At 31.9% G+C, this 24,686-nt stretch overlaps 1 protein-coding gene across 1 annotated transcript in view; it reads left to right on the top strand.

The window, feature by feature from the left end:
* Positions 1-6,641: 6,641 nt before the first annotated feature.
* LOC149897567 (uncharacterized) overlaps positions 6,642-24,686 on the top strand; it is an 85,791-nt gene continuing 67,746 nt past the window's right edge. The window contains exon 1 of the mRNA XM_090116362.1: positions 6,642-6,738. The gene's annotated coding sequence lies outside the window, so the exon portion shown is untranslated. The remainder of the gene's footprint in view (positions 6,739-24,686) is intronic.

Consider the following 24,686-nt stretch of genomic DNA (forward strand, 5'->3'; position numbering starts at 1 on the left):
TTTTTCAATTTATCTGCGCATGCATTTCACTGCTTGAACGGTGAAGGAGAACATCGTGAGGTAACCGACATGTGGAAAAATCAAAAGTTCGACGACATGTGTCATCTGCCAACCCGCACTTGGCCAACGTGGTGGATTATGGCCTGTACATAGGAGGCCCGTGTCCCTGTAGTGGGAACATAATATATGGGCTGATGATGATGATATAAAAATTACTTGATTTTGATGAGATGATACACGCTACGACTTTTAACCCTTTTTAATGTTGAATGTTTTCACATTTCTATTGATTTGCTATTAAGCTGATATTCGCATAAGCTTTCCGGATTTCAAATTTCAATGGCTTGTTGAGGAAAATGTGAATATTGTGATGATAATGAAATGATAATCTTCCTTCTAATCATTATTATCATAGTGAGATTGGTAATTTAGTTAAAACTTTTTTGTGCTGGGGTTATAATGGTGATGGTGTTTATGTACTTATATGAGGCCATTGGTCCTTAGGAGGTTATCCAAGAAAGTATTTCATAAACTTTCAACCTTTTAGCGCCTTATGTCTTTGTACTTTGATACCTTTTTCTCACTTAGCCTCCATTCTAGGAATTTCTACACTGTTACATAGAGCGAAGTTGTCTTAAGACTTTGCAAGACAGGATTTTACCGGAGTCCATTTTCCCATTTTTAAAACGTTCATAAACATTTTTATATTCATTGTACAAGGCGATTTCGTACAACTTGAGTAAATTTTATATATTTTGTTACTTATTTTTTTCCATAAAATAGGTAAATGACCTATTTTTCCCGATAAAAATTTAATATTGCTTAAATTTGCACAGAATACGGATTTATTCAAACCACGTAGCATTTTAACTGTGTGCACATTTTGTCCATACTGCTCAGTAAGAAATTTGTATTAGAAAATAACTTTATTTTTAAACTTTATATTTCTATACTAACTTCCTACTTCTTTTGTAGTAAATAAATAAATAAAATAAAATAATAAATATATAGTTAAGTGTTTTTCTTTCTTTGTAATTATAATTATTCCTCCATCCAAAAGAAACCAGGGAGCACATGTTTTATAGCAGTATTATTTCCAGCATGGAAAAGTGATGGCACTAGATCACCTATAGCTGTCCTTTTTCCACACTGGAAATAAAATTGCTATTAAAACATGGTACGTACAAACTTACTAGACACATTTAGACATTAAACATATAGTTTCCAGGTAATGGATATCCCATGAGACTTACTTCGATACTTCAGTAAGTGAAGCCGAACGTTTAGGGATTTTATTGCACTTAAAGCCACGTTAACCGTATTTTATAAAGCCGTTGGAAATGTATATTTTGTATTTTAAATTCAATGTCGTCTTATCTTTATTTTATAGTTAGAATAAATCCAAGATGGACGCTACATTAAAAATTGTATCGCTTTTCTATGCAGTATTTATTTCAAAATGTAGTATTTCTTTAGCTACGAAAATCGCGTAACAGAAGTCGAAAAAATGTACCTGCTTGACATGGATCTATTCTTAACATTTTTAAGCTATTCTGCCCACCAGAGACTAAAGAGCAGTAACAGCCCTTTTGTGATTTTTCGTTTTATTAGTGATTCTGAAAGCGGGTTTCTTAAGCTTTCTATTGAATTAACTTACTTATTTCTAAGACTATAAGAATGGTTTTTATTTAACAGTTTTCACTTACTGCAAACGAAAAAAATTAACAATTTGGCGTGATTTCCCAACTAAAATACAGTATAAATTATACTGCAGATTAAATTTTAAGGTTTCATAACTAAAATGCAGTAAGCAATATAATTTTACAGTTCTTTAGATAGTTTTATATTTCTGGAAAAAAATTTAAAAAAAAAATTAATACGCAGTAAAATTTACCGCCATACAAGCTATTTTTACTGCAAATTAAGAAAATACAATTTGTTGTCACGAACTCCCAACTAAAATGCAGTAAAATCAAAGCTTGTCGCATTTTAGTTGTGAATACTTAACATTCTTTTATCATTATAAACTGACTAACACGCAGTAAAATACAGCATTACTGCAGATTAGTTTGGATAGCATAATGACACAGATATGATTATTCCTAGCTAAAGTGCAGTTAATGTTTTAAATACTGCAACTGTGAACTAGCTATTTTTCTTACTGCACTAGTAAATTGAACACTTTTTTCTTAAAAAACTAACTAAAATGCAGTATTTTTTTGACCTTACTGCATGTTAGTTGGGTTTCTTGACAAAATAACTGATCCAAACGCAGTAATAGGGCTTTTTGCTGCATTTTACTAAGTTTAAAATGGTATTTTTTACAAAAAAGGCTATGCAGTAATAGGCACCAAAAAGAATAAATGGCCATAATAAATTCAGTTATTAAGATATATTTTTTTTTATTGCTTTAACGTGTGAACCTATGCCTTTACAACCTTTCTGCATTCAAATTTTTTTGCTTATCATTCTGTTGATTTTTTAAAATCAATTCTTAACTTTAAATGCGTTTTACTCGAAATCGTGATTTTGCTGTTACTGCACTTTAGTGTATGGTGGGCAGTATTGCATAGCAACTATCGCGGGCCTTGAGCGCGGGGACCGAATCGAGAAATTCCGTAACGAAAATACCTCACGCTCCCCACTCCGACGGACTCGGAGGTGTGGCTTGAAGGCATGCTTGATGCTATGCAATAGCTTTACCGCGGCAGTCCCCGAGTGCCACACGTCTTTTGTGTTTTTTTTTATTGTTCCATGTGAGAAACTAATTCAATCACTCCTTATTATTAAACCTGAATTTATTACCTACCTACATAAATATATAGTAATTTAACTGCTAGTTTTTTATTTTGATTGTTTTCAGTTCTAGCTTCTCGTACTTGCTTGTGTCGATTTTCTCTATTTCCTATTGGTCAACAATATAAATGGCCCTACATAATAGGCCCTTTTTACACGATTATGAATAAACATCTATAATGACGGCCGATAATAGACATTTAGGCCCTCTACTTGCCCTCTACACTATCATTATTACCTCTACTCGCCCAACGCTGCCCATTGTGAAGAAGGCCCATAACCCAAATAGCGCACCGCCAATTCCATCACAAATCTTAACTTGCCAGACATCCATACCCTAAACCACGCGTGCTACAAGTTAATTAAGAAAAAATAGACGTTTTTATGACCACGACTGGGTCGTAAACTATTATCCGTAATACAAAATGTAATGTCATTCAGGTGATAATTTCCCCCGAGAGTATTTCTCCGTTCGAGTCATATTTTACATCTGGTGTTCTAATTTTTTTTTACTGCAGCCTTTGGTGGTTGGAGAAATGGTTTAATTTAAATTTCTACTAAGGTTTTATTGTAGTTTTCAAAGTATAATTAATACGCAAAGTATGCTTAATAAGAGAAAGTTTATCAGAATCAGTTTTAAGCATTTTTTTTGAAATATGTGTAAGATCGTTGTTAAAAAGTCACTATTTTTAAAACATATGTATTAAAAGGAAGGTGTTTTGCCATGATATTCATGTCTTATCCAAAACTATATTTTCACACAATTGAATAAGGATGTCCTAGCAGAACAACATTTGCGTCGTCTTATATTCCTATAGACTTTAATTTAGAACCTTATAATTGTAACAATATCGCATCAAATATTACAAGGCGCCCAAACGTAAATATAACTCATATTAAATTATTATATACATTTTGCTCAATAAAAGAACATTCATTTGTACTTGAAGATACAAAAAGATCCTCCGTAGGTACAAAACAATTTTATAATTAATTCATACGTTTTATTGAAGTTGTCCAATTAAGGGACTTTAATTGGCATTTCCATCAGAAATCTCGACGTTTGTTAAATAAGTTCATTTTAATTAAGGCATCTCTTTTCATCCGTGTTTTATCTGTTGTGTATTTTATATAACAATTATACACGACTGTCTTAGTAAAATTAAAAATGTAACGCTATGTTAATATTCTCAGAGATGTTTTCTTACTGTTTTTGGTGCTAAATGAAAGTAAAATGATTAATAACTTTATCTAATTAAACATTAATTAATTTATTGAAGTAAAACTTCTTTAGGAGCGTCACGTCATGGAGTAAGGTCCTAATTTTGGCATATTTGAATCTTGCTAAAGAAGTTTCATATAGAGAAAGTTTTTTTACTTAGGCGAAAACTTCTTCAAGAAGCACTTTTGAATCATCACATCATTTAACACTGATTCGTATTATCTGTGGAGATTTAGAATATTTAAGCGCTTTAAAAGAAGTCGAGTTGCATAAATGTTTGAGTTTGAATGTTGCTAAGATACTCTATTGCTATGATTGTTTGAGAAGACGAAACTTCATCGTCTAAAATGAACTACCAATTTCCAAGGAAGAGTTAACTAACTTCGTATAACAAATCATCTCATAACAAATTTAGTATTCACGGGGAGGTAATGCAACTAAAACACGTAGTCCTCGTGTCTATAAAGTTGAATTAGATGATGTAATATTAATGCAGTCTTTCAAACTTGGTCGGGTTGGATTTTAGGGTATATCGCGCTGTGCAGATTATAGGGAAAATTTTTGTTGTTTTTATGTATAGTCACATGAAAACTTAATAGTAGCTAACGCTAGTATAGTTAACTGCAAATACGTTTAATAAGGTCTAGGGTTTAGCTAGATACTAAAAAAAAAATAGATTGACCTATTTATATCGAAAACTAACCAAAGAATCGAACCACGAGTAAACAGCAGTAACAATTAACAGACCTCGTAACGATGTTGATGGCCAAATATTTACAAAATGGCGGACTGATCGCTGCCAATTCAACTACTGTGTGTCGATCGCTGGTTCTGACTTAATAAAAACAAACGTTGATAATAAACCGTTGCACAGATTCGGCTATTTTTATGAATATTTATAACTAGGTTTTCGTGTCCAAGGGAACCCATAGAGTTCCCGATCCCGTGGGAATGTAGAGATAAAACCAATGCACTATCGTTATAGCAAATTTCATCAGAATCGGGTGAGTCGATTGGGCATGAAGAAGAGACAGACAGATAGAGTAAAGTACTATATTATTTTCTCTCTAGTCCTTACACTTATAATATCTTCGACATGATGTGTTTCTCTGATGACCATCTTAAATATACGCAATTTCAGGAAATATACAGGATTTAACTTCCCAAATGTAATATCGACATTTAATGTGCTCATTTCATTTCTCTTTCATATCATACTAGATTTCCGCCCGCGGCTTCGCCCGCGTTTTCAAAGGAAAACCCGCATAGTTCCCGTTCCCGTGGGATTTCCGGGATAAAACCTATCCTATGTGTTAATCCAAGTTACCCTCTATATGTGTGCTAAATTTCATTGTAATCGGTTCAGTAGTTTTTACGTGATAGAGTAACAAACATCCATACATCCATACATCCATACATCCATACAAACTTTCACATTTATAATATTAATAGGATTGTTTTAAATATTAGAAGATATACATCCATATTACAAGTAATGGCTAATTAAAATATTAATTAATTATTCCCATAGGCTAGATTTCTCAAAGTGTACTCGGTACTCATATTTACTCTTCAAAACTGAAAACGTTGTATTTACAATCGTTGTTTCATCAAAACGAACTTTATATCAAGGCTGATATAGTCGAAAATGAAATGTATGAAATCCTGATATACGTTCTATTGTTTCGTTTAAATTCAGCCGGTGTTCCATATTATTACGGTGCATTTACATCAAACGAACATACAGCCAGAGCAAGAGCATTCTTACGTGATCTTTTAGTGTATATGTTACCGGAAATGTATGAAATCAAGGAATTGTATACAATTCCTAGGAAATGTGTACAATTCCGATACCATTTAGGAAATGTATAAAATATTGTTTAAAAAACTATTTACTTAATGCATGCATATCCTAGGAAATGTATAATCTTCCTAGGAATTGTATACAATTCCAATATCGTATTAGGAAATGTGTAAAGTAAATGCTTTCTGTAATAAAACACGTTGTTATTTTTTTTATTATAGCTCTTATTGATACAATCGGGTAACAGTCATACCGTAAAATTGTAATAATATTATGTTCATATTATTATCTTACTAATTAACATTTTAAAAATCAACTATCTAACTTTTAACGTAAATCACAAAATCATTTTATATTTATTCTTATAAAATCAAATTTTCATTTGGCAAGTAATCAGTCCCCTCGTCCTGCTGTCCCCGCGTATATTTGGCGCAGACGGATTGTATAATCCGCCGTATTACATTACGGCTAGCTGTTTTAATATGCCGAAAATTCGTCTTTTTCCACTATTTAGGAAATGTGTATAAAATAATTTATTTCACACATTTCCGTGCGATTTTAGGAATTATATACATTTCCTAGGAATTGTATACAATGACGGATTACATACATTTCCGGTAACATATATAAACGAACACTCGTCTTCAGGTGTTCAGTATTAGAACATTGCATAGAATATTTTCTAACGCACTAAGTACAAGGAAAGAATGCTCTACGCCTGTTTACACTAAAATAATTTGACATAGTGGGGTTAGAGTGAGCATTTGCTCGATTGATGTAAATGTAGATGCAGGCTTCAGTACCCGCCCGATGCTACGACGCGTCGGACGTAAAAGCTTTCAGGGCGGTTCTACGCGATTCAAAATATTATCGTAATTAGTAGTGTATGAAGAAGTGATGATAATCCACCTTGAAGGTAACTTTATAATCTATATAATGAATTAGTTATTACTGCTTAATTGTTGTAGATTGATTTTAAATATAATTTATTACGTAGAGCTTTAAAGATCACTTTTTAAAGTTGTTTTTTGTTGTCATGAATATTTACGGTGCAAATTCAAATAGAGATTGATCATTACCAAGGGATTAAATGCTTGTGGAATTATGGTGTTTTATTATAAATTTAAATTACAAAGCGTTGAAATTGTGAGTGTATTTAAGTATGATTTAACGAATGATGAACCTTTGGGTGACTTTTTTAAAGAGCTTTTATACTGTATTAGTTATTGTTATTGTATTGCATTACTATGAATAATTAATGTTTATGAAATCATAAGTAAATACTTATGTACATACATTTGTTTGCTTTTTATTCTACGACGAAAGCTTCATGCATGATTTTGTTGAATTAGTAAAATATATGTAATAAATTGAAATCTATTAAGATATCTTATCTCTACAGATCGATCGATATAGTCGAATCTATATTCGTTATAACTAAACTAAATATTATTTTTAGATTAATAGTTTAGTTACTATAATCATTATAAAAAGTGGACTATAATCAATTTAAAATATATCCTTCTCAGGTAGAGAAATTAGTCTTTCTTATCATTGAGAAAGAGCTAACAAAGGTCAACCTTTAAGGCTCTAAATTTTACATCAATTAATTTCAAACGAAAACTTTTTTACATCAACTTTTTGCCTAAAGTTCATTAATCTTTGTTTGAACTAATCAATGTCTCGTCTTTCTTTATTTAATTGAGAACAAATAGGTTTTTTAAACGTTTATTAAGGACTTATTAAGAGCAATTAAACAGACTGACTGAATTTTGTATAGTTATAACGTCTTACACTTATTCTCCCTTATCAGTGAATGTTTGTGAGTTTGTCTTTCTTTCACGTCACATCGAAGCTTTTTAATCGTATAATTTTTGTATCTCAAGGTAGTTAGGGAGCTATAAAGTGATTTAGGTTATTTTTTACAGCGGATAAACACATTTTACATACGAATTTCTTTGACTACGCGAGAAAAGCCGTAGGAAGAAAACTAGCATAGATATACATAGTATAGTTAAATAGGGACATTTGTCTCATAAGAAAAATAGCTAATGTCAATAAGTTCGTTAGTAAATTAGTGAAGAATTACAAAACGCTTTTCAAGGGGGAAAAATAAGAAAAACCACGGAGCGTCGAGTCGTCATTACTCAAGCGGTCACTTGTTATGCTTAACAGTTCATTGTCCCACTTTCCGTTTTATTACAATTTTACAAGAAATATTCCTTAGTTTGTTTAGGCCTTTATTCTGGCTTCACTTCGGTTTGAATTGTTAACTAGGCGCTATTGCGCCAGAAAGACTCAGAGGTGTGTATATCGATAGGTATGTATATAAAAGTTTAGGTATATAAAATTTAGTACATATTTCAGGACATTTTTACACACGGCACTATCTGATCCCATACTAAGCTTTTCCCTTGTGTTTTGGAAACCAAATGGCTGACATGCATATATAATTTTAAATTTATACTTATACCTATAGATAATTAACACACAGAACATAACGATGTTCATCACACAAATATTTTCGCTGGGTAGGAAATAGGAATAGAACCCACGGCTTCGAAGGCAGTGTCGCTACCCACTATAAGCCTGCAACCGGTCAGTCGGATATTCTGTAGTTTTCATAACTTTGTTCTAAGTTCTAATGTTATTCCTGATTACAAATACCCTGTAGCACACGAAATAAGTAATTAAATATTGTTTTTTTTACTGAGAGATAAAAAATATTTTCAAAGTTCACATACATACAAGCTTTTATAGTATGGGATATGAAGAGACAATGCATTAAATTTTGTAACAATATTCTTAATTTTATTATTAAAAAATTCCACGGCCAAGATTTACTACGTAAGTTTCTATGATATTGATAACCTACAGTTTCTTTTCAAAATTATTCAAGGGTGATGTGCAAATTGGAAATTATTATAGAAGTTTTCGTACATTATTATAACTGCTATATAATATTTAAAATTTCGAAGCAATTACTTCAGCTTGTCACAATTTTAATGTTTCCCTTTAGAGCGGCAATTCTGAGAACTTGTTTATAATCCATCAATGTTCAATTAAATCGTAGAGATATTCTATAAAATTCTATTAAATATTATTTCGCTGTTTATTAAAACTGTATAATAATAAATTCGTATATAGAGTTAAATTAATCGATGTTAGTTTTTCGGCCACTGGCAATTCAAAAGATTATAAACATGCAAGTATTTTTTTAGTAATTTTCAATATATATTGATTTTCTTGATATTGATTTAACGCGAATACTATTGCTGCTCCTGTTGGTCTTAGCAAGATGATATATAGGTATAGCCTTCCTCGATAAATGGGCTAACACCGAAAGTATTTTTCAAATCGGACCAGTTATAGTTCCCGAGATTAACGCGTTCAAACAAACAAACAAACTCATCAGCTTTATAATATAAGTTTAGATTTAGAAATTAAACACTTAACTGCGAGTCTCCCCGTGACCACGCTCGCTGTAATTTCTCGAATCTTCAGATTAAATAATATAATTAATAAATCACGTATTGCCAATATTTATGTGATCAAAATGTGCTTACATAATATTATGTTATTTAAGTATAATATTACGACCAAAGCCACATAAATTCACAGCAAATTCTTGTTATAATGGAAAATCACATATTTAAAACGTAATTTGACGAATGCTCCAACCAATTATATTATATGAATGTCTTAACGTCTTTGAAATATATTGAAACACATAAATTCTCTTCCATTAGACCATTTATTAGAGAACCGCAGAAAAACACATTTATTTTAGTTTTCGTTCGAACGATTGAAGTGGCGTTCGGACTTGCGTCGAATTAATTATTGAGACGGAAATCAAAGGAATAAAAGGTTTTTTTTTATTTAGGTGAAGAAATTTGTTCTGGAAGTAATAAAGTTTTTGTCGCTGAAATGTTTTTACTTTAAAATGCTAGGAAATAAAACAATGCAGTATTTAAATTATTTAAGATATTATATTATATACCTAGTCCTGTATTATCATTAAATTTGACCTTTATGTCTATATTATTTTGAAGTGAAACTTCTTCAGGCGCGTTCAGCGTCACGACATGGTGTAAGGCGACGACTTTGATATCTTTGAACCTTGCCAAAGAAGTTTCACTTCTGACACGTGTGTTCACACGATGCGCACACGATCTTTTTTTGGTTGCAGTTAGTTTTTTAACTCCATATTATACTCCTTAATCAAATATTGACGACAGGACCTAAGCTGTATGAGTATGTAGGTACATATGTACGATTGTTTGTTAGTATGTATTTCCAATTTATCTTCGTGTCAACTGTGTTTAAGAGTTTTTAAATCTTGTTTATAATTAAGTTATTATATTTTTTTCTGAATGTTGATATCTATAGCAGGTCACTCATTGCATTTGCATTATGAGTAATAACATAATGTTTATTTGTATGTATTTTTACACAGAACTTACTATGTCACTATACGTATAACTTTTGGTCTAAAGATAACTTAAGGCTCATAGAAAAGATAATAAACTGAAACAAAAGCGTAAAAAGCTTTTGTCAACTGTCGTAAAAAAAATAAGGGGCAAAAAAATTTCGATTAATTCCATAAATTTTGATGCAATTAGTGTAAATATTCAAGAAGAAGTAGTTAACACAATATCAACACATTTTTTATACATGCTTTCGTTAGTAAATTTTAAAATTTCACAGCAAAGTAATGTTGCAATATTTTTCGAAATATAGCAACAAAGTTGCTTCAACAGCACAAGGCTTAAAAGTACAAAAATAACGAGCATTCCTCTTGAACCTTTAATGCATCCCCTGGCGTGTCTCACTCATTTCGAATGCTACAAAATATCCCTAGTGTAATAGTGCAGAAATATAGGACTTCAAAAACAGTGGACAAAATGAAAGTTTTCGATTTACAGTGCCAAATTAAGGGTTAAAATTAATATTTTTTTAGGAAAATAGACGAAAAAACAGTGGTTATAACACCACAATAATTGCTCATATGTATTGTAGCAGTTTGAATTAACCACAGGAATTAACGATATGTTATGACATATCGTTATAGTTATTACTAGCTTTCCGCCCGCGGCTTCGCCCGCTTTGTCAAAATCCTAATAAATTATACATACTAAAACCTTCCTCTTGAATCACTTGTATTAAAAAAACCGCATTAAAATCCGTTGCGTAGTTTGATAGATTTAAGCATACAAAGGGACATAGGGACGGAGAAAGCGACTTCGTTTTATATACTATGTAGTGAAGATCCGATAACATGTAATGTACATATATAAATTCAAGGAGAGTGTTATTTTTTGAATGTTTTCATCATATCACTACATAGTACAAAACAAAGTCGCTTTCTCTGTCCCTATGTCCCTTTGTATGCTTAAATCTATCAAACTACGCAACGGATTTTGCTGCGGTTTTTTTAAATAGATAGAGTGATTCAAGAGGAAGGTTTTAGTATATAATTTATTATGTTCTAGACAAAGCGGGCGAAGCCGCGGGCGGAAAGCTAGTAAATTATACAACAATGTATAACGTACATTATTATTATTTGTAAGCGGTATAGAAATCTGCTCACGCGATTCCGACCTCGCTCACATCTGCTCATTGTCTTCTTTTGTTTACATTCATTACAAATAGCTGTTAATAATTTCTACTAGATATACAATGGAAAAGTTTTCATGGTAAAGTAAATCAAAACTAGAGTACCTACTCTAGAAACTTTTTAAACGAAAGAGTTTTTTATGAGTGTTCAAATATGAAATTATAATTAAAAATATCTACTAAAAAGCTTTCAATTTTATGTTTTTCAAATATTAAATATTTAAGCATTGAGTTAGTATTTTATTACTTTTTATTGATAAAAAGCATAGAATGAAAATCGATCCAGTAGTTTTCGAGTTTATGGCGAACAAACAGACAGACGCGGTGGTTTGCTTTATAATACATGGATTACAAATAATATTTAAATAGAAGAAGTAACCACCACTTAATAAATTTAATGTTATTTTAGAAAACCCACAGATAAACATTAATCCGAAATCCAAACAAATCTGAAATTGCTTGTTAGTTGATTACCCCAAATTAGATGACCAACATGATATGCAATTTGTATTTGCATAGTGATTTAACGGATTAGTATAAAATATTTATTGTATTATTCGAATTTAAATTATTATAATATAATAGTTGTGCCTCGCGGTTTCCCAGATACCTTCTGGGAATGCAGACGTTCTTTATACCAAAAATTTCATCCAAATCGGTTCAGTAGTTTAGGCGTGAAGAGACAGACAGTCAGAGCTATTTTTGCATTTAAAATAAAAGCTAGGATTAAATCACATTTGATAATATATCAGAATTATTTATTATATCAATACTATAGTAGGGTAACGGCACCAGTGGTCAGCCTCATAACAGCTTTTTGAAGTTTGGACAATTGCCATTTCTACAACAATCGTCGAATAAAAAAACGTACAACATGTATGGATTTATTGTTTATTGTAGTTTCGAATCAACGTTTATTAAAAACAATAATTCTCTTAGTAAAATATATAATTAATTTTAAACAAAAAATGGCCCAATGTCCCAGTGAACAGCCTCTAAAAACCAATAAACAGCCTTGTTGAACCCAGTGTTCAGCCTTTAGTAAGTATAACTCATAATGATATCAAAATAAACAATGTTATATCAAAATCAACGATATTAATCACATTTTTATAGCAACGATTCACTTAGCACAAAAAAATGTATATCGCACATAATGCATTATTATTTTAAACATACTATTACAATATATTTGTGTCTTCTTATTTTCTAGGAACTTGTTATTACTTATCATAAAAACAGCAATAATTCTTTTAAAAAAAATCAACGATATTAGTATATAATATGTCCTATTGATGTATCTATAATCCATATGTTCTACTGGCCTCCCTAATCGGCATTCCACTTCGTATGGCTTCCATGGCAGATGAGAGTTTCTCTGGAGGATACTGTTGACTTGGCGGCATTTTTAGCTAAAAAAAAGGGAACAATAATAACTTTTGGATATGAATACACATAATACCATTATTTCAGGTAAAACTTAACTAACTTATAGATTTACACACAAATTTATACTTAAAATATTATTTCAATAACATCGTGGCTGAATACTGGATCATTGAGACCACAGATTGAGACCCAGTGGTCAGCCGCTTGAAAAGATATTTTGAAATGCGGCTGACCACTGGGTTATCTAACAATTAGGAAATAATCCCAGTAATCAGCCCCGGGGCTGTCCATTGGATCTTTCATAAAAAATCAGTATCCAATGGTCAGCCCCTCAAATTTTTAACTAAAAAAACAATATTTTTTATCAAATTTCATAAAATTAAATGCTCCAAGTAATCTATAAAGTTATTATCTATAAAACACACTCACATTTCATACTAAAATATGTTATTTCTCACCTTTCAAAAGAACACCACGTGAAACAAAAAATATGGCGAACATGACACTTCTGCTCTTGTCGGCGGACAGCACCTGTATGAACGTGTTTACTTCTCTCCCCTGACCCCCTGCCGCTCCTATTGCGTGATGCATGAACCAATAACGAAACAGAGCTTCTATTTAAGTGCGCGTGATTTGGTTATTTTGATTGCAGTGATATTTATGGCCAATAAACAACGCAATAGGCTGATCACTGGTGCCTGGCTGACCACTGGTGCCGTTACCCTATATCATAAAGCTGAAGAGTTTGTTTGTTTGTTTGAACGCACTAATCTCAGGAACTACTGGAAACTTTTTCAGTGTTTTAACACTAGCCCATTTATTGAGGAAGGCTATATACCACGAACAAAGCTGGGGCGGACCGCTAGTTTTACAGAAGTAGGTACCATAGCAAATTACCATTGTGACATATCAATGCAATTGAACAGATGCTTAATAACTAAATATTTTTTAATGAACTCGCAAAATTCAACTCAAACAAAAATAATTACCTTTCCAAAGGAGTTTTAGGGTGCACTCACACACATCAGTCACCGTCAAGTCACCGATGACTGATCGGTGACGGTTTGTGAACGTATCCACAAACACCAGTCACCGTCATGTTGTCCGTCAGTCACGTCGCCGGTTTGACTGAATCATTGAACACATACATCAGGTTAGTCAGTGATTAGACGTGTGTCACGCTAGAGAACATGTAGCAATTATTGACGGTAGCACGACGCTGACTGAACTGAGACGTGACGGCACCGGGTGAGTGGGGATAAAAGTATGATACATGTATGGAAAGATTATTTGACGTGCCTGACCGGTGACGTCACTGATAGATTTCGTGCCGGCGACTGTCGTGTGGGAACAGAGTCATACTAGAACTATTGATACATATTTTTTTTTAATCCTGTCCGGTGACGTGCCGTGACGGTGACTGATGTGTGTGAGTGCACCCTTAATCGTTCCGTTCAAAATTAAACAGAACTGAAAGTTTTTAATGCTTGGGCTTAGTGCAGTCTGAGTAGTTATGAATTATATTCAAAGTTTTCTTTGCGTTTAGGATTGTTCTAGTCTTTTGCGATTGTTTTGAACCATGGTCTTATTAGACCTTTTGTTATATTATATAGAAAGATTATTATCTGTAAGTCCTTTCGCGTTGCAGAATACTACTATCGTATCCTACTACTAATACTACGACGACGAGTAGGATACTAAACTTACTAAAAAAATACTAAACTTGCGAAAGTTTGTGAGGATGTGTGTGTGTGTGTTTGTTACTCTTTCACGCAAATACTACTGAACCGATTAAAATGAAATTTAACACACATATAGAAGGTAACTTGGATTAACACATAGGATAGGTTTTATCCCGGAAATCCCGCGGAAACGGGAACTATACGGCTTTTCTTTGAAAAGGGTGGAAAGCTAGTAATATAAATGCGAAAGTTTTCGAGTGTGGATGGATGGATGAGTGTTTGTTACTATTTCATACAAATACTACTGAACCGATTACAGTGAAATTTGGTATGTAGGTAGCTGAAGACCCAGAAGCCAAGTCATAGGCTTTTTATCCCGGAAATCTCACAGAAACGAGATATTGCGGGTTTTTCTTTGAAAACGCGGGCGAAGCCGTAGGCCGCGGAAATCTAGTAAAAGATATATCCATCGTTACAAATTTTCGCATTTATAATATTTAGTAGAACTTTATACACTACAGAAAAAATTTCTAAATTCTAAGCAGTGACTTGTAACTCTTTCACTAAAGAATAGACAACAAAGAGGTTACAAAGGCGAATAAATCTAAGGTTTTGGCACTGGCACCAAATCGCCATGCCATAGCCATTAACTCTATGTAATATGTATTATGGAGTGAAAACATTTTATTCAATGTGTTACAAACTCAGCCAAGTGTATTGGATTTAGATGTTTTCAAAGTATATTTTCTATATGACGATATACAACATTGTATCTATACTAATATTATAAAGCTATAGAGTTTGTTTGTTTGAACGCGCTAATCTCGGGAACGGGTCCGATTGGTAAAATTATTTCTGCGTTAGATAGCCCATTTATCGGGGAAGGGATACTCATCTCACTAAGACCAACAGGAGCGGAACACTGCGGGTAAAACCACGGAGCACAGCTAGTATAATATATCTCTAAGCAGTTGAAGAGGTGTGGAGTGAATTAAGAAATGCAATAAACACAAAGTCAAAAGCTTGTTCGCATGTGTTCGTGTTTATGTGTGTGCGTATGTGTTTGTTACACGTGAAAACGTATAGTATACTTATCGGAGTATCACTTATATTCAACTATATTGTATTTAGTATTTTCTGATGTTTGATTTTACGCGAGTATTATACATTTAGAAATTAAAGACTTTTTAACGGATTTTAAACGCGATTTATTCATTCTATTATTTTCCCGACGTTTCGAACAGCGAGCGTGGTCACGGGTAGACTGTATTATTTTTTGTATATTGTATTTATTCAATTATAGCAGAATTGGTTTCACTTGAATAGACATTTTTATTGTAAGGTTCTATTTTTTTAAATTAATTCTTAATCCACCAAACTAAAAATCAGTAAATTAAGTTAAAAATGTTGTAAAATTTAGAAAATCTTCACAACGGCTTCACAAATTAAGATAAACATTGAAATAAACAGTTAAAAACACAACAGCGAAAAAATTAACTAATTTTGAAAGGTAAATGCGTTTTTTTAGACCCTAAAAACAAATTAAGTACGTCAGCTTAACAAAGTTAAATTAACCAAAGTTTTGAGCTTTTTTTTTCACTGTACTTTGCCTTACCTTTTCACCCTCAGAGGAAAACCTTAAGTAAATATAAAAATTTAAAGGAAAATTGTATTACAAAAACAATGAGATTACGCGGTTAAACTTAGCAATGTTTGTTATTGTTCGCTTTTTAATGTGTAACAATTGTAACAGGTAAAACAATATGCTTTTATGTTACAGGTAATTAATACACAAATATGTTTGAAGACAATAAATATGTGCAGATCTCAACTTCATCCGTAAAAGCAATTTCTGCCAGACAACCCAGTTAAAACCAAGTAGATCAGATAATTCTTTAGTATTTGCATGCATTCTACGCAGTTAATTTTCTAAAAAAGACAAAGATTTTCAATGCTGAATGACGTCATAATATAAGAAAAATTCACATCTGTTTAATTAATTTTGTAATAGTAACTATCACATTCAAAGTTATTTACTAGCTGCGCTTCGCGGTTTCACCCCCGTGGCTCCGCTCCTGTTGTTAATGATATATTATAGCCTATATATAGCCTTCCTCGATAAATGGGCTATCTAACACCGAAAGAATTTTTCAAATAGGGCCAGTAGTTCCTGAGTTCAAACAAACAAACAAACTCTTCAGCTTTATAATATTAAGTATAGATTTCAGAATACACACATTTAGCGTATTTTTGTAATATATCTCCGCGGATCGATCTCTATTATATCTTGTCAATATAGTCGTTACTATTCTCTTAAGGGCTTGGTCTAGTAGTGCAAACAAATGCATCCTGTCATCCTATATGTAAATAATACAAATGTACTAAGGGAAAGTTGCTCCACTTAATTTTTAAAAATTAAATCATTCGTATGCATAATTTAATATTCGTAATAAGTACCAAAAATGACAATTTGAAACAATTTTCGTGAAAATTACACCGGGTGATTTTTTTTTATCAGTACACAAAATTTGCGAATACTTTCTATTGATATCTTCAACTTCATGTTTATATAACTGATCAACTTTTACAAAGAAATTTGGACGAAATATAAAAAAAAATAAGCTTTCCATACAAAATGCATAACTCTATACATTTTTTTCGCCCTAAGTTTCTTAGTGAAAGTTGTTCAGTTTAACTAATAAAACGGATAAACAAATTTTGTATATAATAAAAAAAATGTAATGTTTGTGTTAAAAAATTATAAAATAGAAAAATACGCAAATGAAAACAAAAGATATTTATTTCTGACTAGCTTCCGCCCGCGAATCCGTCCGCGCGGATGTCGATCTTCGCGTCTTCTACAGATTTATTATATTATGTATAATATATAGATTTATATTGATAAACCTAATAAATCTTTTGCTAGCATTCTGATGCTGTATCGGTTGCACTGGATTTATCTCTTTTTTTTCAATCGCTTGAATGATATAGGATGGGTCCTTGATGGGCATCGAATGCTGAAGTCTCGAATCAATCAATTCTGACAGTAGGCAATTTATGTAAAATCTTGATAATGGTCCATCATTTTATTTTGCCTAAACGTTACATAATTATTTATATATTCTATTTTTAACGAATGATTCACTCCAGTCCAAACAGCAAATAAGCAGACTTCTGCTTCTTTAGTTGCAGAAGCAGAAGTCTGCTTATTTGTATTTCAAAAGTGTTATTTTTTGCATTGTATTTCAACTATTAATTTTTTTTATTTTTAACCGCATCTTCCGCATTCATGTCTTGCCGGAATTAGACATTTAACTTCTACTAGTCCCATTTTCCCTTTTTGATATGGGAGTGTATAAAGTAAATTTTTTAGATATTTCTCGTTATACTTTTAAAAAGTTATTATTGTCATTTTGCTCATTAGGTAAAGTAATTTCGATATCAGTTTTAAGTTTTTTGATACCTGCAATAATAACGTCATAATCGCCTGCACATACTTAACGATTACACCCTGTATACAATCCACCATCCACATTCATAATGTTTTCCTGTCCTCCTCTCCTTTACGCTGTTCACCGATACATTTTAAATGAGTAAATCTGCTACCACTGAAGGATGTTTCATTGTGATCAGCAAATTTTCACCACTGTTGTCGATTATTTGTTTTTCATTTTTAATCAGCAATTGGGAATCATCAGTTTTGTTTTTTGCAGATTGGTGATGTACCCTAACAATACGTCGAAAAGGGAAAGCATCAACGAATTATCGTTTTCGTCCTCTTTTTTTATTCTTCGCGTCTCTGTTACTTGTGTTTGTTTAGTTCTCAACACCCACTGAATTTTCTATGTTATTGTGATCTTCCATTACATCTGAGTTTTGATGATGTGATGATAATCCATTCGTTATATATTGGTACTTAGAGATGGTGGACTAAACTAGAAATGGCGGACTAAATTTGTCAGCGCGTCTGTAAGATCAGAATATAAAACCAACATCCTGTATTTAAGTTACAAAATTAATAATCAAACAACATGCCGCTACGTTGAAAATGACTAGAAGAAAAAAATGGTTGCCTGTAAAGTCGGTTTTACGGGCGAAGATTTTACGTGACAACGATCATAGTTGAGTGGGAGAGAGACGCAAGGCATTCGGCGGGCCTCTCTCTCGTTCGGTGACTCATCGTAACGTTACCGAGCGTTACACTTTTTCATAAGTGACTCCCAGCCGCAACCTAATTTAAGACGTTGCGTTGTCACGTCAAAAATTAAAACACCTCGGCATATAATTTTGGAGTAAACAAATCATTTTCCCCGTATGGGGATTTCCCCGGATGAACTTGGGAAGTTCAAGTTCTCAATACAAGTTTATATTATATTTCGTATTTCTCAAACGAAAAATAAACATTTTTGGAACTTCAAAAAAAAAATATTATAAGAAAATTTATGAGCTTACTTTAGTTTTAAAGAAATATACATCCCTTTACTGACACCCCGTAAAATAAAGAAATTGTTGCCAATCACCTTTGCAATCTATTTGGTTTCATTAACTTTATGTTCGAAGATAATTTTTTTTCTAGTAGTTACACGCGTATTTTTTTCGTTTATTTTCCATATCGAAATCAAATGTTTAAAAATACGAATATTTGCACAAAACTAAGATAAAAATAATCAATTAACAAAAATATTAAATTTAATGAAGTAGAGCAACTTTCACTTCGGTATGAAGGAAAATCGAGCGTAGAGCACACGTCAGAACGCTCCGGCCCAAGGAGCGCGACTAAAGAAATTCGCTAGGATTTTTCCTAATTATTTTAAATATTTTTTTAATATTTAAAGAATTATCAAACTTCAAAAAAATTTTTTTTTAAAGGATTAATACTCATTGGTCTTCAACCAACTCGAATAAATTAATGGAAAAAATAACTTTTAGCAGTATTTATCAATAGATTTTGTAAGGCAAAAAATGGGAAATTTAATGAATTTATAACGTTCTAATTAGGAAAATCATAAGTTTTTCGGCAATTGTATTCAGCAGTTTTTAATAACGACTATATAAGGATAATAATGCGCTGATCAGATTGTATAAATTGTAATCGGTTGCAACGTAGTGAGTGCACAAAGTTAGCTCGAAATGTCTTTGGGGGAAAGAGACTTATCTTGAAGGCCTGATTAAGGTAACATAAAGTAATACTTTATAAATGTGAAAAAATTCACGCGCATTGCGTATATAACACTAATTGATAAACAAGAAAAAAAAATTCAGTTTATCATTTCATTAGCCGGGAAAAAATTGTCAAATAACTTGTTGAAAACGCAATTTTGCTAGACTGCAGCCTTAAACTGGAAATAAATTTACGTAAAAATAACCAACCTAATTATAAACGTCACATCAAAGTCCTGCAGTACATTTGCGTATGATGAATGCGTGGACGGCACTGTCTCATAAATTGCCTCCACTCAGCCCCGATGTATTTACGACTGGCCATAATTTCGGCGAAATCCTATTAATCAGGGATATTATTATATTATGAAAGACGCTTAAACTGTAGGATTTTTAGAAAAAATCAGTTATGATGAAAATATCAGACCGTCTTTTTTTATACGTCCATGGTTATATTATACTAATATTGCGTTTTTGTATTAAATTTAGTTTTTAACTTTTAATTGAAAATGTTTTAAATTTGACATTGTTAAAAAATATGTATTATTCAGCTTTATATGTATTAATCATTATAGTATTTGACTAGTCACTAGAGTATCAAACATAATTGTAGCGGTTGTATATTATAATCTTAATTAATGTTATATTTTTTTTGTATTAATGAACAAATTGTATTGTAAATTTGACCTCCCTATCGCATTGGGTAACTGTAATGGTAGGAATGGTTGTATATAAATAAATAAATAAATATAAATAAATATAAATATAAATCAGAGGATTTTATATGTAATACATTATACAAATGGATGCATCTAACTTTTCCAGAGCTCAAAAAAATTCTTCTATTTTTGTACTGCATACACCACATACACACTTGTTTTTTTTTGTCCTCGATAAAAAGAATATCCAATTTTTAATAAATTATTTAATAAAATGAAGCTGGTTAATTGAAAATCCGTATGCACAGTTGCAACTGTATAGTCTATCTTATATATAAAAATGAATCGCAAAATGTGTTGGTAAGCGCATAACTCGAGAACGGCTGAACCGATTTCGATAATTCTTTTTTTATTATATTCCTTGAAGTACGAGGATGGTTCTTATGTAGAGAAAACGTAAACATGTACCACGGGCGAAGCCGGGGCGGACCGCTAGTTATTAATAAAACCGTTACCAATTACATTCGTCTAAAGAGTAACTAGAAATCCTGTTCAACATTACATTTTTCTATTTATTTAAAATAATTCTAAAGAAATCCTTAAAAAACTATACAATCAAGACTAGTGATTTATCATGTATTGTGTTGATCTGTAAACGTATTTCATGTAGGTCATTAGTAGCTGATAATACCAAGTACAAGCTGAGAAGCTTCCCAATAAAATATTCTAATTTATCTAATAGAGATTGAAAGTCAGTATTCAATTCGTAAACATAATTCGTCAATATTTATCAATATGATTTTTCTTGGAAATCTCTGAAAGGACGACGACGACGACATTGCGACGTTCAATGCTTACTTCTAATTAAATGTTTGAAAGGAATTGCTTCTTTTCATATCAATAATTGAGGCAAATTAGAAATATATTTCAACGCGCGATTTAATTTATTGGTTATTACATTTATGGAGATAATTTCGTTTCTAAGCATGTGGAGTCAAAATTCAAAAGGTTTTTCGCCTTTGACCTCCCATTTTTTAACATAAGATAATGCTATAGCGAACGTTTTTAACTAAATTGAATAAAGAAGATCTTACTGATATTATGCTATCTCGAAAAGCTGATCTGATCTACGATCGTTTTATAATATAAATAATAACCAATCTGACCTTATTAATGACTAGCGGTCAGCCTCGGCTTCGCCCGTGGTACATGTTTACGTTTTCTCTACATAAGAACCATCCTCGTACTTCAAGGAATATAATAAAAAAAGAATTATTATCGAAATCGGTTCGGCCGTTCTCGAGTTATGCGCTTACCAACACATTTTGCGATTCATTTTTATATATAAGATAATGGTGGTTATGGTAAACGCAAATTTTGTCGTGTCGTTTACTCTTCATCCATATATCTTATGTTACAAAAATTCTGTACATAATTACTTTGATAATACTTTGTTGATTAATCATGTGCGATTTGATTAATCTTCGTTCAACATAGCCATTAAATACTATAAGAATAATATAAATTAATTCTATACGGTACTTGTACCTATTAGTGTGTACAAACATCGACTAGTAAAAATTTAGAACATCTAATGTCACACTATTTTAAAATAACATATTTATCAAGAGTGTGCACATAGTTCTTGTTACTTGCAAAAATATGTATTACGTAAAATATTTATTTCAATGCAATTATATTTCCACAACTACACCTCTATACTCCAAACTATGAAAAACAAAACATTTACCGACACCATCAACTAAAACGCTTTCACATATTAAAAACAACTAAACACTGGAACCGTCTACAGCTTTTATCTTAGAACCGTATAAAAATAACTTGTTCCATATAAACTGACAGCTAGAATATGCATTTAGAAAATTAAACCAACTGCAACCCACCCGCAGTAAATCTTCCCACAATACGCATACAGCTTTTATAGTAAAAATAATATAAATACCTTTTAGAGCTCTCAAAACGCTTTGCTTTAGGAGCAATTTAAAAGGCTCATAAAGGATGGAAATATTCACTTAACTATATGACATAATTGTAAATTTCAGTTGGAACTCCAAATTATTATGCGAGAGTTTTCTTTCTGCATAGCTTATAGTTGAAGAAATAATGGGCATTTTGGTACAACAAGCAACGTTTATGTAGTTGTAAATATTAGATGTGATAACGTTAGAAAACTGAAAAATTTGGAAAATCCAAAAGTGCACGCCTCATAATTTTTTTTTAATAAATATTTATTAATTATTATTTTTGTTTATTTAATAACAATTAAACCACATCGAATCAGACCCTGAAAAATGAAAGGGTTCTATTCCTGAGCATACTCAAGCGTAAGAGAAAAAAAAAGACTCGATTAGTAAAGTATTTCGGTCGCTATCGTGTTAACAAGAAAAAGGATCCGCACATACAGACACACGGACGTCCAAGACAGAACTTTTTTAAACTGTTTTTTAACTAGTTTAAATAACAAAAATGACATCAAAAATATCATGAACGTTAATAATAGTGTTTTTTCTTAATATGTGTGTGTATGTATTATCTTACAAGTGCAATGTATGATACATAAAGACATTTTAAGTTTGAAAAATCAGATGTTTTGCGCGAAGTGACAGTAGTACCCACCTCAACGCTTCGCTTATGAGGCGTGCAAAAGAAATATAATATAGAGAAGACAAACGTAGAGCGTGCAAGAGAAATTCCAACCTATCAACTCCCAGATTTCTTCATAACTCATCGTCATACGAAACTTAATACATTATAAAATATTACTTTTGACTTATTTCTTTCTAGATATAGGTACATCCCACCAAAAACATTTTCATGTAAAATGTTGCCAAGACGAGCCCATATGATTCGCACTGTCAAAAAGTTATCAGATCTCATGTAGAGCCAAGCTTCTAACACTACACGCCCTAACTCTACAAGGCCTAACTTCACAAACTCTACACCTTAGTCAAAATATGTGGCTTGGCCATTTCGCTACATTCACATCGGCGTAAGGTGAAAAATTAATTCACTGTTCATTACTTTTGTGTTATACAATAGTTCTTGTAGTAACGAACGGCCAAGCCACATATTTTGACTAAGGTGTAGAGTTTGTGAAGTTAGGCCTTGTAGAGTTAGGGCGTGTAGTGTTAGAAGCTTGGCTCTACATGAGATCTGATAACTTTTTGACAGTGCGAATCATATGGGCTCGTCTTGGCAACATTTTACATGAAAATGTTTTTGGTGGGATTTCATTTCTTTTTGTAGGTTGTTTGTAACAATTTTTTTTAACAAGGAGTACCTATACATATATATATCTAGGGGAACCAAGTTTTAGATTATTAGATTAGACCTCTAGCGTCATCAAAATTTAATTTAAAATTACAGGTCTCATACAAACTCCCATCCCCTAGTTTAAGGGGTTGGGGGATGAAAGTTACAAGTTTTATAATTTTTTTGTTGTTTATGTGCTAATACTAGCTTACATACAAAATTTCAGCTTTCTAGGACATTAGGAAATACCTTAAGAATTTTGATGATCATCAGTGAGTCAGTGACGAAATTAGCGTTTTTTAGATATAAATAAAATCTGAAGTATAAAAGCTAATGTAATTAAAACGTTCAATAAGTCCGCTATTGACAATATATCCCGAAAATTTTGTTGATCTAGCATAATCCAAACCCAAGTTATGAGGGTTCAAAAAAACGTCGAAGCGCTTCGAGAAAAGGTAGGTAGTGCCCGTGCGCCTCGCTTGGCTCGTCTTGGCGGGGGCACTACCGTGCCCCCAGATATAATGTAATGTTTATTTACTTGAAACTTCTCGTAAAAAATAGTTTTCTGATTTCTAACAAAAAATTATAGTAAAAGTGTTTACATAGATGCTAATACAAGAAAAAAAATATTAATTCCATTTTTACAGAAGGATTACAAAGGGTTATTATACTAGAGCGATATTATAGATTTTTAAAAATATCGCAAAATATAAATATTGGCAACATTAGCCACAGTATTCGGAATGCTTTGTTAATAGGTACGTCTTTTTCGTCCAAACTTTTCAAATTCCGCCCGTCTGAAAGATTTATAGGCGATTACGTTTTTTATAAAACAAGTATCATGGCTGAGTGATTTATATTACGTCATGGGAATTTACGATTGGCTTACGATGTTATTTGTACATAAGATGAAGTTTGTTATAGGCAAATATATATAGAATTGGTTCTTTTATAAGGGTAGCTGTGACTCAAGATTCGGTATAGCAACTATATAATACTAGTATAATGTCCTTGAACATGTTATCTTAATCTTAATCTTAATCTTAATCTTTCTTAATACTATTATAAAGGCGAAAGTTTGTAAG

This window comes from Colias eurytheme, chromosome 25, assembly GCF_061535395.1.
Source record: "Colias eurytheme isolate Ceu_HAF_F1 chromosome 25, ilColEury1 Martin Lab GWU primary, whole genome shotgun sequence".
NCBI classification, from domain to species: Eukaryota; Metazoa; Arthropoda; class Insecta; order Lepidoptera; family Pieridae; genus Colias; species Colias eurytheme.